Source organism: Rhyacophila brunnea, unplaced genomic scaffold (assembly GCF_057557595.1).
Source record: "Rhyacophila brunnea isolate RB1 unplaced genomic scaffold, BYU_Rbru_1.0 scaffold_67, whole genome shotgun sequence".
Classification (NCBI taxonomy): domain Eukaryota; kingdom Metazoa; phylum Arthropoda; class Insecta; order Trichoptera; family Rhyacophilidae; genus Rhyacophila; species Rhyacophila brunnea.
Window position 1 is genome coordinate 215,632 of NW_028233336.1, and position 27,633 is coordinate 243,264.

The 27,633-nt window shown below is 27.4% G+C and overlaps 1 protein-coding gene across 1 annotated transcript in view; it reads left to right on the top strand.

The window, feature by feature from the left end:
• LOC147065018 (uncharacterized) overlaps positions 1 to 27,633 on the top strand; it is a 93,969-nt gene that overhangs the window by 59,458 nt on the left and 6,878 nt on the right. The window lies entirely within an intron of this gene.

The window sequence follows — 27,633 nt, forward strand, 5'->3', positions numbered from 1 at the left end:
ACGCTGACAAAATTTACCGTTACATACACTCCGAAATAAATATTACAATCATGATTGAATATAAAAAGAAAAATTTTACGTGTTAATTTTTTTGATAAACTTAATCTTAATTATTCGAAAAGGATATAAATTTAGTAAATTTACCCTTACATTTAAGTTTTATATATAAAGCACCCCTGTATATAACACACTGGCTTTTTAACAAAGCTATATATTTTTCATGCTTCGTATTTTGATTTATAACTTAAATAGTGTATCTATAACGTTTTTCTTATAACTACAAACATATTAAAGTATCAGATATTTATAATCAAAAAAACAAAGATTTGGCCTAAGGTAAATAATAGTATTCGCTATAATAACTGCACTATATAGTGATTTGTGCTATAAACTTTGTTTCATTCAAATAAAAATGACGAGTGTAAATGCTTTTTCAACAAAAATTCGCCCACCTCTTCTTTTAATATTAATAAAGATATTAAACATTGCATTTTTTACTGAATTAAATCCTATAATTTACAGTTACAAATAGAGAATAGTAAAATATAATATGAAAAAGTGTATTTTTAAGTCAAAAATACCGCAAGTCGTATATAAGAGTTGAGGATTCCGATGGAAGCTCAAGCATACTTCAAAATAATAGAATTACGCTTGGCACGTAAATTTAGAAGTCTTGACCGAAGAAATCAACAGAATAGTTTATTAAATATGATTTTTTAAAGGAATATAAAGTTTTGTAGGAGCTAGAATAAAAAGCTAACTGGAAAAATAATTTCTTGTGTATATAAATAAAATTTGAGAACAGTTTAAATTTATTTTTAATTGTCGTGAAATCCTTTATTAACTCGAATTTAGACATTGTGAAAAAACTATATCCAAATTTAAATTTGTTTTATTGTGTCATTACCATGTTTGGTATACTATAGAATTGTAGGTAATCATACAGCTATATATTAAATGTGCGTAGATTATTTATTTCCATTGTACCTATTTCTGTGCGTAACTACAGAAAATTTGTCATTTTTTATATATTTGTGTTCTAAATAGATTTTTTTCTAAAATAAACTTTATTCACAGGACCCTCTGAAATTTTTTAGCTAATATAAAAGTTTATCCAGTAAAATAAAGGACATGTTTTGATATATTTCGAGGTTTAAAAAACAACTAAGCATTAGATTTCTAAAAATATATATAAGCATAATGCTTTTAATGCCGTGCTGCTCCTTTTAAAATATAATTTAATATTTTATTGATTTTTATTGTGATTCAAAGTACTATTACGAAAATCTAAGCATTGGATTTACTAAACCGATTCCGACTTAAATCAAGGAGAAATCGAAAAAAAAATTGCTGATTTAAAAATTTACTGTGATTTTTATCAGTAGATGATAATTATATCTATGTAAAACGGAATTTCTCGAATATAATATTCGTGTGTATTGGTTATATAGTATATAAGGGGTCGAAAGGATTATTTAAGGATATTTAATATTATTTCAAAACCAAAATAAGTTCGAATTATAATTTTTTGCCCTAATACATAAATTTAACAGATAAATACCTTTCCCATTAACTGAAAAATAAATCGCTTATAATTTATAATTCCATCGTTTTTACATAGGAATTGATTTAGGTTTTTATCAATGAAAGGGACAAGCTAATCTATGCCGTTTAATATTGAATATGCTTTCTATTCTTGGGACAAAAAGAATCTTTTAATCCAGAGAAAGCCATGGATTAAAGTTGAAACAAAAAATGCATTTGTGCGATCTGATATGTTTCATAGCATGCTATCTTTTTTTTATAAAAACATATGGTAAAGAATAAACATCATCCATTCGAAAAAGGTTTTTTTGGTTATGGTATGGAAGAGAAAGGTGAAAAATTATCGTCTAACAGAAATGGAATCATATAAAAAAGATGTTAAATACCTAAAATAATATTTTTATATTAGTTTATTTTTTATGCATATATTCTTATCGACAAATAGTCTTTTAAACCTTTTTTAAAAAACACACCATGAATAATAATAATTTTTTTTTATAGGGTCGAAAATAAAATCATATATTATTAAATTACATTTTATTTCTTATTTTCAATGCATTATATGTAAAAAATCTAGTAGCGATGTTTATAAAATAAAACATCAATTAATCTGAATATCTTTCATCATTATATTTACCATCGATTATAAATATGCTAACCTATATTCTAATTTAAATAAATTTCAACAAACAATAGGGGTTAGACTTGCAAGTAATTTCAACATAGATTTTATAAGAATTTTTTATGTTCGTTGGTGCATTTTATTGTTAAATAAACTAATAATACATACATAACGATATGATGAAAAAAAAAATTTAAGTGCATATATACATAAGAAAAGAAAAAAATTTTACTGTTAAAATCCTTCCTCTCATTATGTATTTTTTTCTTCAATAAAGTCCAACATTTGTTTTAGTCTTTTTTCTTTCATTAAATTAGATTTAAATAATATAGATATTATATTGTTTTTAGAATTTGTTGATTATTTTTTATTGATTTTTAGATAATTTTCTTTTTAATTTTTTTTATTTGTCAAGTATTTTAGAAATTGTTGGGTATGGTTCCTATGTAAATGGCCAGGTCAATTAAATTTAAATTTGTTATTAAAAAATTTAAACAACTCGAATTTAATCTAATCAAAATGAAAATATGTTTCATTGATTCTATTGAATTTTATGTGACATGCAAAGATAAATATCGAAAAATTCATTAGTTTAACCTAGCAAAAATTGCTTAGTGGCATAAAAAATGGAGTGAATGTGTTTTTTATGTTTATTCAATTTTTTATATTATAAATAAACCTTACATAATTTACCGGCATCTCCGTATGATAGCAGTTAATCTGGATATTTAGTATTTATTGTATATAAAAGTATTTTTAAAAAAGCCCATCCCAATCCCTAAAATTTTTTAAAGTATTTAGAGGTTTTTAGTTTAAAACGAATGAATGTTCAGACACTTTTATCAATAGTTATGATCATAATTTTTATTGAATTCCTTTGATTTTATGATGAATATAGACCCGACCGAATAAATTGAATGCAATCTCTATTATATCTATCATAAAGTCGAAGTAAACCAATATTTGCTTTTTTTTATACTAAATATAAAATATATTTAAATTTACAGATATAATCTTTGAATATAAGTTTTATTTTTAATCTTAAACCTAGTTGATCAATGAATCTTTACATTTATGAGTTAGTTGGATTTAATGACATATAAAATTGTTCTGGTAATACTTACGATTGCTCCTTCGAACATATTTATTTCAAAATTATTCAAGACTTTTCATCTTTACAACATTTCTCGATACTTTTCTTTCTTTTGATTTCTGCTATTCAAGTTTTTTTTCTAAATTTCATTGCTTGTGATTTTGCTTCATTTTGAGATACTAAGTTCATCAATATCTAGATCTTACTTTTAATAAAATATTTTTGTCTTTTGAAACTCACTTAAAGGTAGCATACACAGAATTATTGGTGTATAAAATATCGGAAATCTGGTCTTTGACAAACTTTTTTCTTGAAGTTTAACCATTTTCTAAATTCAAACGGCAACTGTACCTACAGAATTCCAAATTATAAATTTAATTAGAACCTCAAAATTTTACAAATGATTTTATTCCATCATAATCTACCTTAGATTATCGTGAAAGCCGTAAAATAACAGAATTCGGTGCAGAAAAGGCTGGATATTTTTGAAATATAAATCTATATTCCCTGTCTTCTATAATATGTGTTTTATGGTATAAAGGTGTAAGTTACGAAATTCATTCTACTTACCAACTTTTTTTTCTATAAATGGTTTTATGGGATATTTATTAATTTTTACAGCGTCATGATATGGGATGTTTGAGGCACAACAACCAAAGTTGTATAAAAAGAAGTCTAATATACCATGAAATCTGAGTAATACACAAACATATATCAAAAAATATTTGTGAATGTATAAGCCCATAAAGAAAATTGCTAGCACAGATGTTGCAAAGAGAGTGAGATACAAAAAAATATTGTTCTGATATATTCTATAGCGGAATCTAAATTTTTGATTTCACAAATACAAGAATGATAGGTAAAATAACCGATCGGTGCCGATAAAATACGATTTATATCTTTTAGATAAAAATAATTAGATAGTGTATATTCTTTCTTATTTTTTGTGTCTTTTATTCTGAGAAAATTAATATGTGATCTAATTTTCTTAAAGATGCAGGTGCATCATCCCGCCTATAATTTTACAAATACATTTTTTTATTCTTATAGTTCATTAAATTTATCTATTACGGTGTTCTTTAGGTGTTTAATTGGTGGGTTTATTCGATAATTGAATTTAGCTAATTAACATTGCATATGTATCAATTCTACAATTTACGCATAGATATACAATTTCCTATATGTTTTTTTTTATTCTTTTAATAAGTTATTGAATGTCAAAAAATACTAAAATAAACATTAATGTGGTTTTTGATTGATTTCCGTTTTAAATGACGCATTTTTGGCATGTCTTTTATTTTTTAAATTATTATTTTTAGTTATTAAAATACCAGAAAAAGTAACTTTTGTACGGAACAATTCAATTCTAGACTTAAAAAGATACTCGATCAATTCCTTTGCCGATTTTATTGGGGTTGGATCCATTTCCGAAATACGTTAAGTGTACTTCGCGAAGGTGTAGAAAGAAAGACAATGTCTTTCACTATGTGTCATATAATAAATCACACCACTTAATAGTAAAAACATAATTGTCAATTAACTAACTATCATAAAAATTTTAATATGAAAAAATAAATAGTATAATTAAAATACTATAGAAAACATTCTTCTTCTGAGGCAAGATAAAAAATGAACTATTTAAAAAATATTACCGCTTGCCTAAAAATATCGCTGGTCCAGGAATCATCGTTGAAATTAGCAAATCTAAATTTGGAAAATGCAAAAACCACATTAATCAGTGCGGGAAAGAGGTTTAAGCATAGTTTAATATACCAGAAAACGTATTTACCTTACTTGTATGTTTAAACTGTACGTCTAAGACAATTCAGAGTCCTATTAAACTACATATTAAGCCAGAGCGTATGTTTTTTTTAGTTTATTAGGGCAGTTATTCTATAATAAATTAATTTGGTTACATGCATTCTGCAGTAAACTGCTACAGCACTTTGTTTATCCATTAACCGGGACACAAACGAATGATACCATGGAAAATTAAGAGGTTTAAAATCCAATTTGTCAATGAGATATCGAAAATTAAACGAACTTGACTTATTCTAGTCGTCGATCTGCTTATAAGAAACCATAATGTCGACCCTTTTGGTTCTTAATAAAAATTTAGGTTCATAAGATATAAAAGAGCTATTTTGAATAAGTATTTTGTATATAATATGCAGAAAAGGTATCTTAAAGAAATTGGGTTTTGTTAAATTATTTATTGATTTTTTAACCAAAATCATTAGTATTCGAAAAATAAAAGTAATAGGAAAGGAAAGCCATTTTAATCAAACCAGCTTCTTGTTTTTTAATTAGTAGTTTATATTTTTCAAAATTAACGCTATATTCGAGCTCACCATGTTAGGGGCAATAAGAATTTATTTTTTTTTCTTAAATTTAAATGGGATATTATGTAAAATAAGATATTTTTGATCAAGTGAAAAATTTTTAGCAAAAACGTGCATTTTCATTCGAAATATTTTTTTGCTGTAAATAATATAATAAATTAAGACATATTTTTTTCTGCTTTTACGGGCTCTTCAATATAAAAAAATCCTACTTAAACCTTTATAATAATTAATAAGACATTCACTGTAATTTAAACCTAATTTTATTTGCTTTAAAAGATAGAATTCCTTTTTATTGTTAAAAAAGTTAGTTTGCATGTTTATGTATTTTTTTCTAATATGAGAAATGAAATAAAAGAAGTATAAATTAATGTAAAATCTGTAAGTAATCTACAGAAAAACATTATATCATCATACTTAAATTTAAAAATTTAGTTTATTTGTAATTTAAGACATTACTGGTTTTTCTACAATAATATTTCAACCCTGTTATTTACCAGGGTGAAAAACAAATTGAAATTCGAGATCATTAAACATAAAAAAAAAATTTCATGTAAAATTATCTACTAAAAATCTTTTTAACTTGAATATTTTCTCTATAATTTTATAAATGAAAACATAAGGCATTGTAATAAAACAAACAATGTAATCTATGTACATAGTTGAATATTTCATGTAAACCTAGTAACCCCGAGGCTATTAAAATCCTGTTTGGCTAATTATATTATTCCATTTTGCAATAAAGGACCGAAAAATAACGAACATTTCTATTATTCCTGATATACCATGGCCACTACTACCAAAATTTCATTTCATATGCTCAATATTATATTTGTTTATTAATACAGATAGAAGTATTTTTATTTCAAGTTATTCGGCATGCAAATTTTAATAATCTGAAATTTTGCAACTTAGAATTCTAATTATGCACATTTTGATTTACATACGAAAAGATGACAAAGAAAAATTTGAAAAACTTTTCTATTAAAAAAAATAAAGATAGACTGGATTTTTTCGATAAAAAAGACAATATTAAAAATAAATTATACTTTAAGTGTAGAAATTTGCAATCTGATCATATATGAAATGGATATTATATTTTTTTGTGTAATTCATCAAACAACGACATATTTTCTAGATTCTTGTCTATTAATAAGAATTTTGACGTAGTAAGATGTATTAAATTACAAGTAATATGAAATAATGAAAATAAAATTTCCCTGAAATATAGAAGTTGTTAGTTCTTCAAAACCCAAATATGGTTACGGCATCGAATTTAGGGACATGGTGAATATTTTACAAGAAGTGAATATTTATAAGAAAATATTGCTACTGCAGGAAAATGGAAAAATGTGTAATAGGTATGTAGTTAATACACTTAAAAATATACCAAAAAGCGGTAACAGTTAATATAATATTTTGTAATATGTTTCAGAAGTTTTATGTATCTTTAATATCATATTTGTACGACGGTTTTCAAGATTTTAGTGCATTTTAATAAAATTTATCATTGGGAATGCAAAATTAAAGAAACCTTTAGAAAATTACAATATAGTAAAATGATTCTAATCACCAAGTGATTTGATTGAATAAAAATAAAATATGATGTAGCTATAAGATTTTATAGGTGCAAGTTTTCTTCCCAATTTAAGTATAGTTCGCTTCGAAAACATATGTATTTTTAATTGAATTTTCTATAGCAAATTATTTCACCATGAAAAAAATATTAAATTTGAATATATAATGAAAATAACCTAATATTATATTAACAGCTAAATTTATTAATTTTTTAAGTCTAAAAGATATTTTGGAGGCTCTGTTCGTAAATATGTTAAGCATTTTCATGTGTAAAATATAGAGAACAATAACAATCAAAAATACAACTTTTCTATTTAATCTGACTTTTATGGCGTAAAAAAATATTATGGTCACTCAATTGGTCGCAACTTTCTGAATTACGCTTTTAAATATGTATCTTTAGGAATCATTAATGTTTTCTTTTACGCATCATTACATATAAATATTTGTAAATAGTTTTCCGGTCCAATCACACTTTGCACTCCATTTATAAATATGAATAATATTTAAAATAATAAAAATAAAGTTTTTGTAAATTATCATCTTATTATATATAAAATTATTTATAAAACGGATTTTAATGATAAATATAGTGGAAAGATGTATTCGTTAGTATCTTTAATTTCCTATTGGTTATCCAGCCCCAATAGATAATCTTTTGGTAAGTTAATTTTAGAATGCCTCATTTGAGATGTGCATTAATTATTCTGTTATAAGTTATTACTGATTAAGATTTCAGTAAATAGATTTTTATGGTTTTACAGCTTATGATTTTAAGAATTTTTATACGTTTCAATCTATATAAACTTTTTTTGATATACTATATTTTTATAGTCTAAACATAATGATTTTTTTTGGAGATTTTTATATAGTTCCTTTTGCTTTTTGTATGATGATGTTGAAATGACATTAGAATCAATTATATATTCTTGAAAAAAAGAAAAAAAATATGATTTTTAGTAATTTTATCGAGCTTATGATTTTATCTTTATAAGACTTTTTACTTATATGCCTTGTGGCCTATAAATATCTAAAGTGATTATTTGGCTGTAATACAATGCCTGAAAATTTTTTTCTGATGATTTTAATCATATCTAAATCCTTGATTTTTGAATTTTCTTGATGGCTATACTTATTTTGAAGAGACGAAATAAATAGAAATACACCACTATATTTTAATTTTATATTCTCATTTATGTTTTGTGATAAAAGATTTGAAATTTTTTTGTATTATCAAAGCAAAAGACTTTGAATTTTGATTTTTTAAAAATTACTATCCTCTAATCTATAAAATCTTATTGTGAGAATTGTAAATAAAAAAAGGAGAAAAGGCATCTATGACAAACAATAGTTAAACCATGGCAGATTTTTTTGTTATAACCTTCTAATATTAGAGGGAAACTCGCGAGTAATATATGTTTCATAGTACAAAAAATAATTTACCTCTGTCTAAATTTTTTTAATAGTTTGCCTTCTTTGATTTCAAATCTTTAATTATATATATTTATGCAAGAAAAAAACCTTACAAAAATAATAAATGTCGACAATAAAAAAAGTCCATATATTAAAAGAGTTGTTTCGAGGGATTTTGCACGAAATCGAAAGTATTTATCTATGTTTATGCGGGTATAAAATTCTTTTCATCATTTTGTTTTTCCTTTTGATTTTACACGTATATTATATGATTATTGTAACGTTAATTGAAATGTGTCGTAGTTTGAAAAAAAATCTAAATCGATACTGGATCACAGTTAAATGTACCACGCTCTAAAAATAACTGGGCCATGGGTGCAAAAAATCGAAAATAACGTGGCGTACATCATGCAAATAAATGTGCATGTATGGTATGCAATACTAAATCCTGTATTTCTGTAAAGCTGTGATTAACTGGCGGATCATTTTTACCAACTTGAAAGTATTATTAATTTTTCAAATTAAGCCAATTAACATTGGAATCGGCATTGATATCTAGGTACTATGAGTGCAACCATTAGATTCTATTTCTGGGATAAAATATAGAAAATTCACTGAAGATGACGTTAAAAATCTATATAATGTTTTCAAATATTCAAAATTTGACAAATAGATATAACATTATATATTTCACCAAGATAATTTCATGATCTGAATCACCGAAAATATAAACCATATGATCAAATTTTAGAATGCTAACTAAGTTAAAGAAAGAATAAAATACGATTTAGGGAACATATATACTTACTTGGGTTGAAAATACCAGATTTAGCTTTGAATATGAAAATAACGGGGAAAATCAAGCTATTTTTTATACTTGTAGCCAGTCTAGCAGGATTTACTACATCCATTCAACATTAGTAATTGAAAGCTAAAAATTATGATAAAAGTCAGTGAAATGGCTTAAATTTATTTTCCCAACTTCTTTATCTTTGGTATAATACTTGGTGGCTCATATACGATAATTAGTGTATATTCAATGATTAAACTTCAAATGTATTTATACTGCTCTATCGAACATTTTATAAAATTTCTATCTTTATCGATGAGGTTTTCAAAATTATATATAAATGAAAAAACATTAATAAGAGGTATATATTATTTGAATCTGGGTAGGTGCTGTATTCCACAATTTAAGTATTTTACACGAATTTTAAAATGCGATGGGTTCCATATTTGCTAATATTTTTGAAAATACTTTCGGTGTGTTATATTAATTCATACTTTTAGCCCGAATCTTTGAATATTTTATGTCCGATATTTACATATTTTGTCGGAAAGAGACTAGTGTTGTATTATTCAATTTTTAACGTTTTTTTCTGAATCTAAACACGTGATTAGACAAATACTAGCATTTATTTTCCGTCCTGAAGTTATTGTTTTATTTTTAATCACTTAATTTTAATTTTTTTAATATTATCTGTTCATCAGCAACGTTAAGAATATGTTTAAATTTCCGAGTTTAGAGTAAAATTCTAAATATAAAAAATTACAATTACAGAACTAACCCATAAATAATTAAATATGATTTATGGGTTAAGTTTCTTTTTATCAATGCTATTTTTTTAGACGTATTCAGCCCACCTGGGAATATTGCACAACTCCTTGATGCATCTTTTGACACCTTCCCCGATCTATCTTCATCAACTGCTCTTCTTCTCTCAAATGAGATGAGTACAAGTATCTTGTGGAGTGTGAGAGCTTGCATGTATGCTTCTACTTCGTCTAGGATTTTTAACTTCTTAGCATATTTTATATGGAATTTTGTAATTAATCCATCCCAAGTCATTACATATGGTATTATTCTTGTTTTACATTTGACAATTAAACCAAATTCATTAGCTAAGATGTCAAGATAATTATATTTTTCATTCACAACTTCTGTTAAGTTGTCAAGGTTAGTTATACCTATTTCAATCAACGTAATCATATTATATCAAAATTCATAAAACATCTTTATATAAGGCTTCAACCATTAATTGATAAATCGAGAAATAGAAATGTTCATTTATATGCATAATTCATTTACAAAATGATTTTTTTATGTTCCACTGAAGAAATATTGATCAAGATATTTAGCAAAAAATATATCTCCGAAAAATTTAACACATTATATATTTTTTCTTATGATTTGATAAATAATTTTTGTTTATGCTGATGGAATGAGATTATAATTTTGATTAAACAGTCAATTGTATTGTTTCTTGCCTGAAAATTGATTATAGATAACATTATTCTTTTATTTAAAGCGAGTACCATCTATCCATAAATATTCTCGCCTGATCGGGCATTATATTAAATAGCATCTCCAATGAATGTCTTTTCCTTTTAGATACCGCATAAGAAAATTTAAAAGTGTATTTTTTAACGGGGTAGATCCGATTTTATCAAGGATTTATCCATGGTTTATATTTCGACAACTTTTATTTATTTGATTTTAACTTATTTGTATTATATCAAATAAAATTCTCAACTGCTCTATACATAAGATTTGACTATTTTTTGCTATCTCATAAACTTCTTTCGTATATTTCCTCCTTCAACGCTTATTAATACATGGTTTCTTTCTCTATTCTATTGTTTAGCATATTTTCCAGAGTCGGCTTGTATCTTGACTCTTAGATATGCAATTGCATTATTATTTGTGGTCGGTCATGTAATTACATGTTATGACTTATTAAACTATTATTATTATGCATTTAACTATTGGTGATAATTTTAATTAAAAATTAATTCATTATACATAATTGGGTTTAATATACAAATTTAAAACTGGAATAATACCATATGTAATGACATGGGATGCAGTGGTTGAAAAATTTTATAGAAAATATGCTAAGGAGTTAAAAATCCCGGACGAAGTAAGAGCATGCATGCAATCTCTCACACTCCACAAGACACTTATACTCAACTCATTTGAGAGAAGAAGAGCAGTTAATTAATGAAGATAGATCAGGGGAAGGTGTAAAAAGATGTAACAAGGATTTTTGAAATATTCCCAGTGGAATGAGCACGTCTGAATAGATATAATTGATAAAAGAAACTCAACGCATGAATAAATAATAAATACTTAATTGTATAAAAACTCTATTTTAAAATTTTCCATCTTTAAATACATATTATACGTCCGACTCACGGGGGTGGTATGGTTGAGTGCTTTACAAGTCGAACCCCAGTGAAGGGTCGCGGTTTCCACTTCCACCCACCCCACTAATTTGAAACGAATTTACTCTAAAGAAAAATACCAAAGTAGGCGGCCAGTGATAAATAAAAGATAAAGCATTGACAAGCCATGAGAAATAGAAGGTTGCTGTGTAAGCCGTTAAACTATGCCACCAGTATTGGAAAAGGATCCCACACCGTACAACAAGGATATAGGAAGTGCAGAGTGTGGTTGTAGCTTGTAGCTCTTTGCGATGAAAAGTAGACAGAATCTTATTACCTCCATAGAATGACTGCCGTCTATGAGAAATGGCCCAAACCACGGTGATTTCGGGTTACAAGAAGTGCTGGGGGTGCTTCAAAGAGAGACGCAGCAGTTAAGAAATAGTTCCTATTAAGATAAAACGAAGTTCCTAGAAGCAAAAACATAAATAAATGAATAAAGTAAATTCGATTGGAATTTTATACATCCGACCCACTTTTATATCCAGTAAATTCTTTTAAGACGAAATATGCAATACAAATATTTTTTTTTTGATTTAATTAAAAGATATTTTTGGGATGACAAATGTAAAACACGAAAGTACCATATGTGATGACTTAGGATGGGATGGTCACAAAATATCATAAAAAATATTTTAAAGAGTTAAAAATCCCGGACGAAGTAGAAGCATACATGCAAGCTCGTACACTCCGCAAGACACTTGAACTCATCTCATTTGAGAGAAGAAGAGCAGTTGATGAAGATAGATCGGGGAAGGTGTTAAAAGATGCATCAAGGAGTTGTGCAATATTCCCAGTGGGATGAGCACGTCTAAATAGATAAAATCGATAAAAAGAAAATCAACCCATAAACAAATATCACAATTTTTGGGATGATATTTAATTTATTTAAATGTGCATTTTCTTCTTTTAAAGTTTATATACCAAGTAAGTAATTTATATTTCAGCTTTTGGTTGATAGTTTAAATATTATTCGTCTAATTTTCATATTCAAAAATACAATTTAGGTTTATTGAAATTTTAAAAATAATTGATTCAAATAAATATATGTGTTGCTGTGTAATTTATATTTTTTAATTTCATTAATGCTATACTTGTATTGAACAAAAATCAAAATATTTTTGTCTTTTCTTAATTTATGTTGTAAATAATGATAAGAGGTAAATTCAAAGTATTTAACATCATAACATCAAAATATGGGGAAATATAATCAGTAATTTAGTGAAATACATGAATCTTTATGTATTTAATGAGCTTTAAAAAATATAATGGTATGGAAAAGGTGTTTGTAGCATCAGTAATAGTCGATTATTTTCTATACACTATGGATATAAATTATTTTATTGGACCTATTTTGTATTTAAATATATCAGATGATGGCTATTCGAATTAGTATATCATGAAAAATAGTAATTCATAATATTTATATTTTTATTTATTTTAATACCTCCTTATTTTAAAATTTAGTTATGATTGTAACTTTTTAGCTTCAATTTCAAATAATTAAAATTAAAATTTTTGTACTACCCCATATAATATATGGCGTCAAAAAAGAATAAGAATAAAAAATCGAGGATAAAAAATTCAAAAGAAAGTGGTAATGATGTTAATTTGAGTATACCTTTGGTTGATGTTTTAGAGAAAATAGACTGCCTAGTGAATGATACTTTGAAATCTGGTGTAATCAATGAGCCAAATGTTAATACTTCTGAACCTACAGATTTGATTAAACATGTGTCATACAGTAAACTAGATGAAAAACTTGAGAATGGATTTAATATTGATGAGGGATTTAGCAGTAGATTGAATAGTGATAAATCTGATATAAAACTAGATGAAGAAGTTAGGAATGGGTTTAATACTGAAGAGGGATTTAATAGTGGATTAAATGATGATAAATCTGGTATAAAACTAGATGAAGAAGTTAGATATGAATGTAAAGATGGTCAAGCTATAATTAATCTAGATAAAGAATTAAATACACTAAAGGCTGAGATTAAATTGGATGAGAAATTTAGCAATGGATTGAATAATACTATATTAAATGAAAATGTTGAGGCTGAAAATAAAATTACCGATGAATTTAACACTAGTTTGAAAAATATCACAATAAATAATATTGATGATGAGTTTGATAACAATAGATTAAATTGTAATGAAATCGATAGTAAAGTTAGCAATGATGCAATTGAGGCACCAAAATACAATTTACGTATATTTTCTCTTACTCTTCACAACTTCAAGTCCTTTAAAGGTACACATACGATCTCGAACATCGATCCACATTTCATGCCCATAGTTGGTCCTAATGGTAGTGGAAAATCGAATTTGATAGATGGTCTCTTGTTTGTTCTTGGTTTTTCGGCCCGAAAAATGCGACACAAAGTCACGAGTGATTTAATATACAGTGATAAAAACACAAAAGAAACAAATTGTTCGGTTGAAGTTCATTTTGTTCGTGACATTTTTGGATCATCACAAAAAGAGTCTTATAAATTAAAACGTGTTTTAAAGGGATCTAAGTCCACGTATTTTCTTGATGGAAAAGAAGTTTTATGTTCATGTGTTCAAACTTTTCTTGTGGAAAATGGTATTGATGTGATTACTTCGCGTTTTCTTATTCAACAAGGTGAGATTGAGAATGTTAGTTTGATGAAACCACATTATGGTGGCATGCTGGATTATCTTGAAGAAGTTATTGGGACTAAGCATTATAGGGACCTTAAATCAGACCTTGATATCAAGTTAAAGGAGTTATCTGAGGTGAGTGAGCTCAAATTAACAAGCTTCAAGTTTTATGAAAAGGAGTACATTTACATAAAAGAAAAGGTGGATCATGTTCTGGACTGTATAAACATCTATATAAAAAGAATCATGTTAATTAATGAGTGTAACAAACTCAAAAGCAGCGTTAAATCTTTTTATCACAAAGAATTAATGCAAAAAATCGCCAAAAATATCAAAATTTTAAAAGAAATAGGAAATAAAAATAATGAACGAAGAGATTTTTTACAATTAAAAGAAAGTGAATGTATAGTTCTAAGAAAAAACATGTTGGTTTGTGAAAGTAAAGTCAAAACACTTCAAAAAGGATATTTCGAAGCAGATAAAAAAAATTATTTGGTTATCGAGAAGAGAAAAAATCTCGAGAAAAGTTTAAAAGGGTATACAGAAATGGTAAAAAATAAAAAGGAAATGAATACGGTTCGAAAAAAGGAAATAGAAATTTCTACAACAGAAATAAATCAAAATTTAGAAGAAATTAAAAGGTACAAAACAGAAAGCGACAATATTAAACAATTTATTAAGCAAAATGAAAATAAAATTGATGTTAATGGGAAGAGTATTTTCCAACAAAGAGAAATAATGCAAGATGAAATAAGTAGCCTTGAATCTAAACTTGTTCCACTTTTTAGCGAAAGATCACATCTTCAACATGAAATAAATATAATAGCCTCGAAAAATAAGTCTCTGGAAGAAATGAAAAATAAATTAATTGAAATTAATGAAGAACTGAAATTAGTCAATAAATCCGAAGAAAGAAAAAATGAAGAAATTGCAGATAAAGAAAGTGAATACAAAAAATTAAAGTCTAAACTTGATAACATCGAAAAAGATATTTTAGAAACAGAAAACGAAATACAAAGCAGGAAAAACAAATTCGATGATCTTCTTTATAATGAAAATAATAAAAAAACGGGAAATAAAATTTATAATGTTTTGGGAAATGTAAAAGGGTTTCATGGAAGATTGGGCGACCTTGGTAATGTAGATAAAATATATGGGTTGAGTGTGAGTACAGCTGGAAAATCTCATCTAAATTCTTATGTCGTTGAAAATGAAAGCGATGCGGAAAAGTGCGTTGAGTTGGTCAAAAAACACGGCATCGAAAGAACTTCTTTTATTGTCATAAACAAAATTAAAAATCATAGCAACAATAATAATAATGATAATAATAATAATAACAATGAAGGTGTTCTATTAGTTGATCTCATCAATTGCGACGATAAATATAAAAAGCTGTTCTATTTTGTTTTCGGTGATACTCTGCTATGTAAAAATATTGAATCGGCCAATAAAATTGCGTTTGGGAACAAAAGAAGAAAGGTTGTTACTCTCGATGGAAAAATGATTGATAAAAGCGGATTAATGAGTGGTGGTGGAACTGTCAATGGCCTTATAAACACTTCCACCCCAAAAGAAAACTACATTGACGGTAATAATTACAAACACAATAATGAGAGTTGCAATAAAGAAAATACAGACAACAATGGAAATAGAGAAAGTGTAGAAATTAAGATTGAAAAATATAAAAATAATATTGAAATGCTAAAAAGTGCCCTTGAAAAAATGAAAGAAAAACGTTCAGCCATATTAAATGACTTAAAATTAACAGAAACACAGATAAACTCATTAAAAAACAACGAAATAAAAATGAACATCCTAATAAAACAATCAAAATCAATAAAAGCAAACATTAAAGATATTGAAGAATCTTTAAATTCACAAAAATCATTCATAAAAGAAAAAAATCACATCTCAATATCACAAGAAATCGAAAAAATTCAAAATAAAATAAAAAATGTTCAAGAAAAAATTGATGACACCGATTCAATCGAGATAAAACACAAAAAAGGCATTTTAGGAACATTGATAGACAAAACGATGTACTTGGAACAACGGAATTCAAGTTTGGAAAACAAAATAAGAGAAAATTGTGAAGAAAATATCGAAAAATTGGAAAGGGAAATTGAAAGAATTAAAAATGAAATTGATAAAAATGTAGATGATGGAAACTTTGAGATTAGAAAAAAAGAATTGGAAGGGGCTCGAAAGGAATATGAAAAGGTTGTCGGCAAAGTTAAGGAAATTAACAGAGAAATTACCGAGATTAAAGAAGAAATCGGTGATGATTTTGGAAAGGAAATCGAGGTAAAGGGAATAATAGCTGATAATGAAGAAGATGCAAAAAAACTTAAATCGGAGATTCAAGCTTTGGTAAAGGAAATTAAACAAAATAATAAGGATATAAATAGAATGAAAAAATATATTGATAAATATAATAATGATATAAAAGAGAGTGAAAATAGGAACCAGAAAGAACTAGAAACTAATAGTAGCATTGATGATAGTGGAACAAAAGAAAATTCAAATTGTACTGAGATAAAAGAAGAAAATCGCCATGATCTAGAAAAAGATGATTATAATAGCGAAGACGATGATGATATAGAAGATAATATGGAAAAAGATGATATGGAAAGAGATAGTAATAATAGCCAAGATGATGATGATAGAGAAGATGATGAATTTGCGATTGAAGAAACAAAAGAAATTTTATTAAGAAAAGAAAAAGAGCTTAAAAACATCGAAGACAAATCATCAGCAATTAATATGTCCCTCTTCAAAGAGTACAGCATAAAAAAATCGGAATTCATCACGAACAAAAAAATTTACACACTTCACATCTCAAAAATAAAAAAAATATCACAAAAGATTGAGAAAATTAAAGCCGTTCACTACGAAACGTTCATGAACGGATTCAACACAATAAACAAACACCTTAAACTAATATACCAAATGATCACTTTCGGGGGTAACGCAGAACTCGAAATGGTTGACCACATGGACCCCTTCTCTAGCGGCATAGTTCTTACTGTTATGCCTCCAAAAAAATCTTGGGTCCCTACTTCTAACCTCTCAGGCGGCGAAAAAACACTCGCATCACTGTCATTGGTATTCGCTATACACGCATTTAAACCCTCTCCATTCTACATCCTCGACGAAATCGATGCCGCCTTGGATTACAGAAATGTTTCGGTTATTGCGGAATACTTCATCAATCAAAACAGAAATGGAAGTGGCGTACAATTTTTGGTTATTAGCTTGAGAGGTGAAATGTTCGAAAAATCTTCAAAAATGATTGGCGTTTTTAGAAACAATGGGCTGAGTAAAACTGCGGTTTTTGATATCGCTAAAATGATTAAGTAAATCGTGAAAAGGGGATAAACCTCTTGATATAGCATGACTAATATCTGTGAATGTCTTTTAAAATAAACTATGGTATTGTTAAATTGTATTTTTTTCTTCTTATCACCAATATATCGGTTTGTACCTAATAGACACTTTAATAATACTATGCATCTGGTGATTTATTTAACTAAAAGCCTACATAATGGAATCTTAATACGATATAATATATATTTCATATACATTCCTTTTCTATACACACAAATTGATTATTTCACTTCGCAGAATACTTCTTTAACCACATAGAAGAATCATATTCTACATTATAACGAGGATTAAAACACAAAAATAATTGGTGATAATTTATTTAAGAACATTATAAACACATTTTTACATGTTAATTTAAACTATGAATAATCAAAACGACATAATAAATATAATAAAAACCTTTTACAATAGGGGGAATTTTCTATGTTAAACAAGCAAGCAATTAAAAATAAGTAAAACAAATTATTATGCTTTTAGTGGTATAAATTGTATAAAATAATATATGTCTGATTTGGGAATCCTTGATACCAAAAACAAGAAAATTTAAATGAGTATAAAGAAATTATTATGTTTTTGGTGGTATAAATTATATAAAATAATATATGGCTGATTTGGGAATCCTTGATACCAAAAACAAGAAAATTTAAATGAGTATAAAGAAATTATTATGTTTTTGGTGGTATAAATTATATAAAATAATATATGGCTGATTTGGGAATCCTTGATACCTAAAACAAGAAAATTTAAATGAGTATAAAGAAATTATTATGTTTTTGGTGGTATAAATTGTATAAAATAATATATGGCTGATTTGGGAATCCTTGATACATAAAACAAGAAAATTTAAATGAGTATAAAGAAATTATTATGTTTTTAGTGGTATAAATTGTATAAAATGATATATGGCTGATTTGGGAATCCTTGATACCAAAAACAAGAAAATATAAATGATTATATACAAATATTTATGTTTTCTACCGTAAACGACAATATTTATTTCAAAAAAATAAAAATTGATGACTATTATTGTCCTTTTGGCACTGTTTATTATATTATTCCATCGTCTCATTTTAATGTACTATAATTATATATCATATACGACACCTCCCCACCTAACATTTTGGTCGTTCGTGCATTCTCTTTTTAAATGTGTCTTATTAAACCTGTAGGTTTAGCTTTTTTTATCGACTTTATAAGCATCTGTAAAAGAACCCATTTACTTTGCAATCTTCCTGTCAATTTTGCCGATAAAAGGGGGGGGGGTTTAATATCGGAACTGCTTCCCCTATTTTAATATTTAATGGGATTCCCTGTTTTCCTTTTATGATTGCTTTTTTGTATTTTAAAAAATTTGTGCCCTTTTTATTTGATGATTTGTCTATGGAATGAGCTAACTCCTTTATTTTATCGGTTTTATCCAGTGTTGGCTTTTTTCCATATTTTAGAATAAATGGTGATGTATTAATAGCCCCTTAAAATGATATTATTATCTTGTATTAGCTTGTTACTCATCCCAATAACAGACCCCAACTTTTCTTGCCATAACATAAAACCTTATTTTGTATTCCTATGAGCGTTTGGTTCGCTTTTTCTACCGCACCTACTGTTCCGGTGATGAGAATTCCCATGGAATATTATACTTATAATCAACCAATTCTTGTATTTGTATATTCTAGAATTCTAGTTCATTATCTCTAAGGATTATAGTGGGTATTCTGTGCTTCTCACTATAAATCTTTTATTGCTTTTTCTATTGTTCCTCCACTCTTATCTGTAATTCTTCTGGTTTCCATCTATTTGGTAAAGAGATCTAGAACTAGAAATATATAAGTGTTGCTTGTGTCTCCAGGTATTCTACCAATAAAATCAATCTCCCATATTTCATTTGTGTATTTATGTTCAATGTCCCTTTTTTTTTGTGCTTTTCCTGAATTACGGCCTTACTGCATATTTCGCATTTTTCTACAAAAATTTAGAAACCCTTGTGTATACCACTTCAGTTGAGTTTTCTTTTTAGCGAAATTTCATGTTATTTGGTGACGTATGTTCTAATAAATTATAATATTGCCTTTCGATTTCCTCTTTTTCGGATGATTCTAGTACAACTTGTTTGGCGAGGTTTATTTGTTCTTCCTTGCTTGGTCTACTAAAGAAATCCGCTATATTCGACTCCCCCTTATAGTTTTATTCTTGTAGCCTTTGTGGGATTTTCGTATTCTGCTATATGTATTCGAGGCTGTCTTGATATATTATTGTTCTTTATGATCTTGTTTAGTAAAAGGTGCTTTTCTCTTAAATAGTGATTAAATGTATAATTTTTTTCTCCACGGCCAATTCTTCTTTATCTGTTGTAGAAGATAATTGCTGTGCTTTGATAAACTTCTTACTGTAGAATGAAGTAATTTTTTCTACCTTGGTCATGCAATTGTGATAACAAGGTGCCCATTGCTGCATCAGAAACTCCTTTGTTATGATGAATTCTTTTCTTATTTTGGTGTGGCTCTTCTGTTATTGTGGCTATGTCTTATTCAGTTTCCTGAACGCTTCTTCTGCCTCTTTTAGCCATTCAATTTTCTTCTGACTCTTCATATCATTGCCTTTGAGTAAATCTGTCAGAAGATATGCTATAGTCACGTAACTTTGCATCAATTTGTTGCAGATGTTTGAATAGCCTAATAATGAACGCATCTCTCACGGTGTTTTTAGTTTATTAAACTCTCTAATTGCTATTTTTTGTCAAGATTTACTATTTCATGTGAAATTAAATATCCTAAAAACTCCACTTCTGTTCGTTGTGAGACAGTCCGCAGGCTTTTAATTTTCATAGAAAAACTTCTTGATGTTTCTTGTGCTCCTCGGTGTTTTCTGAGAATACAATGATGATATCGCCTAGATATGAAATCGCGAATATCAGTTTTCTTTTTGAAAGCAGTATTCATAATCTATTGAAATATCATGCGCGCGTTGCGTATTAAAAGGCATTCTGGTATAATCCAAAAGTAAACCTTTCCAGCTAAAAGCTGTTTTTTCCTTTTCCTATACATCTGATGTCATTTGACTATATCCCGATGTCGCATTCATTAAGACGATTAGGTTTCACCTGCTGGCATATCATCAATTATTTTGTCGATTCTAGGCTGCGTATATATGTTTTTCTTTTTATTCATTTAGTGACCTATAATCCACGTATAACCGAATTTTTCATTTATCTTTTTAAACGATCTTCAGATACATCGCCATGTGCTTTCTGAGTTTTGTAACATTCCTTGTTTTTTTTTGATATCTGCATCTAATTTATTTTCTAGATGAACTTGGGTTCTGCGGCTTCTTTGGTAGTTTGGTTCTTGTGCTTAAGTATCAATTACGTGTCTTTTTACCATACATTGTCATTTGGAGGTGATATCAGTTGTTAATATGCTAGAGGATGTATTCTTAATATCCTTTTTCCCGGCTCAAAAGATGTTCTTCTTTAAAATTGACTGCATAAGAACTGATCGGTCTGTAATTTCGTCTCTTTTTATTTATTTTAAATTAATATTTAACACTTCTAGATTTTCTATGATTTTCGATGTACCCAGTGGTATATACGGCATTCTTGCTTCTGTTACAAAAGCTTCTTTGATTTTTATTCATAATTATGTATCTTTAAGACTAGATTTTATATTCTTCCTCGAATTTTTATTTCTATAATTTTTGTTGCTTTTGCTTTCTGTTAGTTGGTAGTATTTTAACCTGCTTTTCTACGATATTCTCCTGTATTATTGTGATAACTGCTCTCTTACAAGGAGTACCCGTGATTTTTTATTGATAGAGCCAAATCGTATATAAGGGTTTTTACTTGTACATTTATAATTAGAATTGTGTAAAATTTATTATAATTTGCTTCATTGGATTCGTTATTATCTGTTTACACCTTTTCAGCATAATGCCATCCTTTTTCTTTATAGACTTTTGGCACCCAAAATTCATCTGTTGTCTGTTTTTTTCCATGAATTTCGCTGTATTTATCTTATTTCTAGTTTCATGATATTCTTTTACTTTGCAATTTTTACTTTTTTTGTGCATGCACCCGCCCCTATGATCTTTTTGCATTTTATTTGTATATATATATATATATACCTTGCCAACCTTTGCTCTCTGCATCCAGCTATATCTTCCATGTGTATAAAGAAAAACTTTCTCTTTAGACTTGCTGAACCGGAAGAAGTTATGATTGTTACCTTCTATATCCAGAATGCAATTCTTATTTCCGGCTTAGGATCTCGAGATGACTCTGTCAATTAAAGCCTGAAGTGACAGAAACAGGCCATCACAATGATAACCTGTTTCTCATATCATCTCGAAGAACATCTCCGACGACTCTGGGATGCCATTTGAGAGGAATTGTAGGGCTGTTATGAGAATCTTCATTTTACTAAAGAAGCGTGCGTCTAGTTACATTAGGAGCTCTGATATAGTTGTTGCTGATTTTTCGTCAGTGTTTCTCTCTCCCAGTAAAATGCTGTATTTCTGAGCGTGAAGCTGACTATTCGCCTACAGGACTTCCCATTTAGGTTGTAGAATGACAGCTTCGATATCCAATTATAAATACATGCTGTTTCATCATCTTGAGGTTCTCTTCGAGTGAAGGTGGTTTTTACGTTTTCTCACCCGCTGTCGATATTTCTTTTTGGTACTGTTTATTAGATTGATCCATCGTCTTCCTTTATGGTACTATAACATATATTATATACGACAATAATGATTTGGATAAATAGAAATTGGCCTGATTAAACGTTAATATAGCTATTGATATTCAATTTGATGCAAATTTACCGCTAATAAAATAACTTAATTTAAACATACAAGCTAAATACATATTTTAAAAAAAATACGACGCAATGCAAGTTTTTATAATATCGTGAATCTTCTTTTTATTGATGTATTCAATTATATTTTTTATTTATGGGCTAAATTTATATTCGTAATTTTAGTTTTTGTTCTCAGACACAGCTTTCTTGATTCTCTGTACACACAGCGTATTTCTACTTTCGCCTTTCTTCTCCTCTTCAAAGTCTTCTTCAATACCGCTCCTTCTTTCGAGAACTATTAATTCAAGGGTTTTTCTCAATTCCAAGGTTTGTATATATGCCTCAACCTGGTTTGTGAATCTAGTTCCTTTAGGTACTTTTTATGATATCGTCTCCACACCGTCCCATGTTATAACATATGGGGTAATTTTTAACTTGTTTTTGTATTCAAGATAAAAAATTCTAATCGAATTTACTTTATTTATTTATGTTTTACTTCTATTACTTTTTAGGAAGTTCGCTTTATATACATAGGAACTATTGCTTAACTGCTGCGTCTCTCTGTGGGACTCCTCCAGCACTTCTTGTCACCCGTAATCACCGTGAATTGGGCCCTTTCTCATAGGCGGCAGTCATTATGTGGAGGGAATGAGATTCTGTCTACTGTTCATCGCTACAAGTTACAAGCTACAACCACACTCTACACTTACCTATATCCTTGCTGAACGGTGTGGGATCTTTTTCAATACTGAAGGCACAGTTCAACGGCTTACACAGCAACCTCCTTTTTCTCATGGCTTGTCAGTGCTTTATGGTTTATCTTTTATGGTCCACTGGCCGCCCCCTTGGGTATTTTTCTTTAGAGTAAATTCGTTTCGGAAATTAGTGGGGTGGGTGGAAATGGAACCCGCGAGCCCTGACCTAGGGGTCAGACTTGTAAACCACTCAACCACACCACCCCTAACTTGTTTTTGTATTCAAGATACTATATTTAATTATAATAAATCGAGTCACAATAAAATAAAATGACCTATATATTTAAACTAAAAACGAAAAATTGAGAAAATATGACCTGCTAGCATCTGAACTGTCATTAATATACAAATACAAGACAAAAATTATTCCATATGTTATAACATGGGACGGTGTGGTGACACGATATCATAGAAGGTACCTGAAGGAACTAGAAGTCACGAACCAGGTTGAGACATATATACAAAACTTGGAATTGAGAAAAACCCTTGAATTAATAGTTCTCGAAAGAAGGAGCGGTATTGAAGAAGACTTTGAAGAGGAGAAGAAAGGCGAAAGTATAAATACGCTGTGTGTACAGAGAATCAAGAAAGCTGTGCCTGAGAATAAAAACTAAAATTACGACTATAAATATAGCCCTTAAATAAAAAATACATATTTAAACTATAACTCTGTTGCATGTTTTGTATATCATCTAATATTTATAATCAGAATCTACAATATTTATAAAATTTCATTCTATGATTATTATAAATAATTACTGTGCATATCAATACATATTTTCATATGTACTTTGAAGTCGTTCACCATCTACCATATAAAAAAATTACTTTTTTAATTTTATTTAAATTTCCCTTTATTAGAGACATTCAAATTTGTCAAACTATAATTTTGGGCACGATAAATATTAAAATATATGTTGAAGCTGTGCATTAAATTAAAACTAAAGACGATTTCGCCATTAAGTTCTCCAGAATTTGATTTTTATGACACATATAAATTAGATAAAACATGTATAATAATTGAATGAATTTCTTTAAAATGAAGTGTGGGACATTTAAGAAATCATGGAAAACACAAAAGCAGCATTAAAATATCTAAAACGTATTTTTAAATTTAGAATCAAGATAATTTGCCAAATTTCGGTATAAGTCACTATTATATGTGAAAAATAAACAATGAAGGTGGAAAACGAACTCCAAGAAAATTACTATAATAGGAAGCGCACAATTTTCATATTATGAACTAGAAAATAGATGGGCTTCTTTTAATATTTTAGATAAATACTTTTAAAACCAGTTACAGGAATTAAAAGTAAAGTCGGATGCTGTTCATGCAGTATTTTAAATGAACTAAGAAATTCGAAAATTTGTGGAAGGCAAGTAGAAAGAGAGAAAAATAAAATTACGGCCGTTAATATAAACCTTGAAGTTTATGATGAAAATATAGTAAAAGAAAATAAAATTGGGGACATCGAGTTAAAGGTATATAAGTGAATTAGATATATACTATATACATGAAATTGACGTTAATAAAATAGACTAAAAAGCTTTGAAGAAAATATTTCGTAAATTATAAAATCGGGCCCCTTACCGATGGGTAGAAATCCTATAAGAAATATGCAAAAAATTAAAGTTTGAACACAAAATTGACAAATAAAGTAAAGATTTTATATATCTAATTGGTTGGTTTTTATATGAACACTGCTGAAGGTCGAAATATTATGTTGAAAATGAGAATAACAGTGAGTTATTGAATTTAAAAGAAAATAAAACAGTTTTGCAATAAATAATTCGCAATATTAATTAAAAAGGATATATGTTTGAATTTTTGGCAATGTAAATGTAATAATGAAAATTATTAATTTTTTTCACACGAAATTTGTTATTTATTACTTAATATACAAACAAACAGCTATAAATTAATTTTTGGGGAAAAAAATTATCCGTTTAAAATATAGATAAAAACCAGAAAACGATGGTTTACCGTCTTATCATTTGGGCTCAAAATTATATATATTCACCGAATATTTATCATCCGCTGTCTAAAATACCTTTAAGCAAAATTTCCAAAAATTATCATAAAAATTCTTAAGTATTTATTTAAAACAATAATTTATCCCTTTCTTTTCTTAAATTTTTATCAATTCATTTTATACAATAAATATCCAAATTCGAATTATACTTGTAGATTTACATTTACTTACATACTATATTCAAGTATTTGTTTGATTTTAAACTATGTTTTATTGTACTTACTCAGATCTTTTCTTTTCAATAAAGCTACCTAGTGTTATTCTTAGGAAAACCAGGCAATTGTAGATAAATGCCTAAGATTTGAGATCATTTATTTTAATATAAAAAAACTATATTTTAGAAGAAAAAATGCACAACCACATAAGTGATTCAATTGTGTCTTTTATACAACCTTCAAGGCTTAAAAAAGTATTAAATGGATATTCTACGATTAAATTAATTTTATATAATCGTAAAAACCCCTCACGGGAAAAAAAAGATAACTGCTGCTATGAGAATACATCAATTGGATTATTGCTTCAAATAAAATTCAAATCATGCTAATTATACCTTTTATTACTTACACTAACGTCAGGAATCGAGTCATTTGTGTTAAATATACAATCAAGTGTATGTTTGACCCTATAAACTTTCGTTTACTTTGGATCGTCCTACCCCTGTTTACTATATATCTTTAACCAAAGTGGTACTGATTACTTGTTGTATAAGTTAACAATGCTTTACATATGTGAAATTCATATCATCGATTTTTATATTAAGATTCTTGGTTGAAATTTCAGACGGAACAACCATCACAGCTTTTTATTTTAAAATATTAAAAAGTAAGTATGATTCCAATTTAAAATTATGAGGTTTATTGATAGTTTAATCTTATTTTTTACATTTATAAAATATGAAAAATAAAAATTGTAGATGTTTGACTTTGCTTTATTTAAAAAAAAATTAAAGTGTTAAGAATACGCGTTAGTATTCTTCGTATATTTAAAGAAAATATAATGATTTTGCTTCTTGCAGTATATTTAAAAATTAAACTAAAAAAACGTTTAAGTTTAAGCTTAAATTATATTACTTTGATACTTTAATCTGGATTTGTTCTGTAATGCTTCTCATTTATTAGACATAAACCAATAATTATTTATAAGCACATGATTCAATTTAATATTTTATAGATATTTTATATCGCTTTAATAAATAAATAATTTTAATTTTCTTTATTAACTTTACTTTTATTTTTAATATTTGACGAGCTTTTGAAAATATAAAATACTAACTGTAATGTATTAAAATGACAAGATTACGTAAAACACAAGAGCAAAACCACTTATTTATGCATTAAAATACGAGTTCTATAATTTTTTATGTTCGATAAATGTAAACGTTTTATTTAAAACCCCGGTTTTCATACAACAAATAAAAAAACTTTAGAATTTAATTGGTCATGTTTTTTTCATGTTTACGCATTTTTTTTTGATATTCAGATTCCTTTTATATATTATTTGTGTCTAAAACGGTTGAGATGTATTTAAAATATATTTAATTGGATTGGAAACTCATTGGGTCAGAGTAAGGACCCTTTTTTTTATTAAATTGAATTTTAATGAAGTGTGTAGAACATTTATTTTATAATAAGCAGTATTTTTATATGATTGTATCTATTTTTTAAATTATATTTATAAATAACTATGTTATTCTGATATCGATAGTTACTTATAGACGTCATGGCTCTCTTTAATACCCACATGCCATTTTTTTTTACTAAATCCCGATATATTATTTATTTTGCCCAGAAGAGGGAGAAATATTATAAATATGTAAGATCTTCTAACAATTTACTAATATTAAGTCACTTGATTATCAAAAAGACAAAGTATTTCGTACAAGATACTTATACCATATCAAGTTTTCAAAAAAACAGACACCTTTCTTGGCAATTAATATATTTAAACAAATTTATCGATGGACAATAATCTTTTTTTTAAAAAAAAATTGCTGATCTTTCACATTAAAATTTTCTAACATTAAAAAATTCTATATGCATACATTATTTAGTTTCTTCTTTTTCAGTCTATAACGCATATGATTCTTTGCTCTAAAAAATTATATCAATCTAATTAAGATAGAGTTTTTTGGCATTTAAAAAAAAATTTTCATGTATTCTTATATATGAACCAATTAGCTATATAGAATGATAAGCATAATATTAATATCATATCAGTTTTAC